General features: G+C 57.2%; 1 non-coding gene across 1 annotated transcript in view; it reads left to right on the top strand.

Moving 5' to 3' along the window:
* Positions 1 to 2,105: 2,105 nt before the first annotated feature.
* Positions 2,106 to 2,500, top strand: part of LOC124741656 — a 1,909-nt gene continuing 1,514 nt past the window's right edge. Inside the window, exon 1 of the ribosomal RNA XR_007010006.1 lies at positions 2,106 to 2,500. This exon is cut by the window's right edge and continues 1,514 nt beyond it. This is a non-coding gene — a ribosomal RNA (small subunit ribosomal RNA).

The raw sequence follows: 2,500 nt of genomic DNA, 5'->3' as shown, positions 1-2,500 counted from the left end.
GTGCCTCAACCTAACCCATGTTGTGCCTTAACCTAACCCATGTTGTGCCTCAACCTAACCCATGTTGTGCCTTAACCTAACCCATGTTGTGCCTTAACCTAACCCATGTTGTGCCTTAACCTAACCCATGTTGTGCCTTAACCTAACCCATGTTGTGCCTTAACCTAACCCATGTTGTGCCTTAACCTAACCCATGTTGTGCCTTAACCTAACCCATGTTGTGCCTTAACCTAACCCATGTTGTGCCTTAACCTAACCCATGTTGTGCCTTAACCTAACCCATGTTGTCGCCTTAACGTAACCCACGTTGTCGCCTAAACCTGCTCTGTAATTGTTATACGACTCGTTCAATTACTGTAGTGTTGCCCACCCGCAACCCTCGCAATATAGTTCGCTACTCGCACTGCCCGCACCCCTGTGTATCGCTTCATGTTAAACACCTTGCAAGTCTTGCTCACTTTCCACATGCTCCTGCTGTACACTGTAATGTGGATGGCAGCAGGACGTACATGCCGCCCCTCCCCACGTCCCCACCTTGCCCCCTGCCTTCGCAAGCTGGTTGGTGAGAAGTTTGCATGTTCAATGCCCTTCGCATGCGACGTACTCAGGCTACGTTGTGGTGCGGCCTGTGTCAACTGTCCGCTGATGTCGTACGCGTGAACCACAATCTGTACTGCACATTCGTCCTTATGTACTGAATGATACATCGTGGCACATGTGTGACCGCACAACGACTGCGCCCAAAAACGGCGGACCATACAGTGCAAATATTGTGCACGCAGCTACGTGTCGTCTCCCTATGAGAGCTGGATTGCAGTGTGGTACGCCATAGAGACGTGTGGGAGGAACGGACGCCGTGGATGGCGATCAGCATGAGCTGTCTGTTGATGTATTCGGACCTAGTCGTCTCTCCTCACACACCGTGATGGCATGGTGCACCGCGTTCCATATCTGCGACATGCTACAGAGGCCGGTTGACAGTCGTTCGAGCAATGGACATCGCATACGTACGGGGGCCACCTTCCACGTATTGTCTAGGCGTGCACATTTTGTTGCGTGTATGTGGGCAGACGTAGTGTGGCGTGACACCTGACACAGGCATGCAATAATCGTTGAAGTTGCAAATGGCGATGGACGCCTGCGTTTTCTGGTGAAGTTACGCAAATGAACAAATGGTAACCTGTTGTGGTGCGGTTGTTCTCGCTAGGGGTGAATCGGTGATGGCGACGATAGGTTGAGGTACTAACCGGTTGTTCCAGCGATACCCACCATGCCGACGAAACTGAACGGCATCTGGGTGTGAAGCGATACGCGGCGGTGGCTGGGTGGGACCGTCCCCGGCCGGTGAGGGGGCGCCTCCCGGCGTGCTGGCCGCGCGGTGCGTGGGCGCACGCGCTACAGCCGGCTGGTGGGGGCGGCCAGTGGCAGGCGCGCCGGCCGACGGACGCGGCAGGCGTCGCAGCTGCGCGCCGGCGCACCCTGCGCGCGGCGCCGTGCGGCCAAAGTAGGTCCTCGCGGGCCCGGTGCGAAGCGCGGTGGACATCTTCAGTGTGCTGGTCCGATTGAGGACTGTGTGCGTTGAGGATGCGCCGCCGCCCGGCGCTCGGCGCCGCGACGCCGTCTGCTGCTCGGTCGCCCCAGCGGTTCTCGCTGGTGGTTTGTATCGCAGCTGTGCGGATGTGTTGGCGCGTGCGCTGTGCTGGGAGAGTTCGCTTCGGCACCCAAGTGGGGCTTTTGTCCTTCTGTGGCGCTGGCGTTGGAGCTGCCGGTCACCGTAGGTGGCGCGTGTTGTCTCCCGCCGGCAATGCCACGACAGCACGCTCCCGGGCCTCTGTCGGCAGCGGCAAGCTCAGTTGGGAGCACGGGTGGTCGCACCGAAAGCGTCTACTCGCCTAACTCCGGGCGATTGCGCCTCTCTCGAACCCGACCAAGTACTTGGGACGGCGCTGCGCGCCGCCGGGACCTGAGAGGGTTTCGAGGTGTATTGTGCAGGGGAGCTCAGCCTCCTCCTGTTTGCAGAATGATTGAGCGGACGCTTGCGTGTTCGCGCGGGCCCCCGGGACACACTCCCGGGCGGCCGGCTGCTCAGCTCTAGTTGACGCAGCTCCCTGGTTGATCCTGCCAGTAGTCATATGCTTGTCTCAAAGATTAAGCCATGCATGTCTCAGTACAAGCCGCATTAAGGTGAAACCGCGAATGGCTCATTAAATCAGTTATGGTTCCTTAGATCGTACCCACGTTACTTGGATAACTGTGGTAATTCTAGAGCTAATACATGCAAACAGAGTCCCGACCAGAGATGGAAGGGACGCTTTTATTAGATCAAAACCAATCGGTCGGCTCGTCCGGTCCGTTTGCCTTGGTGACTCTGAATAACTTTGGGCTGATCGCACGGTCCTCGTACCGGCGACGCATCTTTCAAATGTCTGCCTTATCAACTGTCGATGGTAGGTTCTGCGCCTACCATGGTTGTAACGGGTAACGGGGAATCAGGGTTCGA

Source organism: Schistocerca piceifrons, unplaced genomic scaffold (genome assembly GCF_021461385.2).
Source record: "Schistocerca piceifrons isolate TAMUIC-IGC-003096 unplaced genomic scaffold, iqSchPice1.1 HiC_scaffold_1976, whole genome shotgun sequence".
NCBI lineage: Eukaryota > Metazoa > Arthropoda > Insecta > Orthoptera > Acrididae > Schistocerca > Schistocerca piceifrons.
This window is presented reverse-complemented; position numbering and strand designations above follow the sequence as displayed.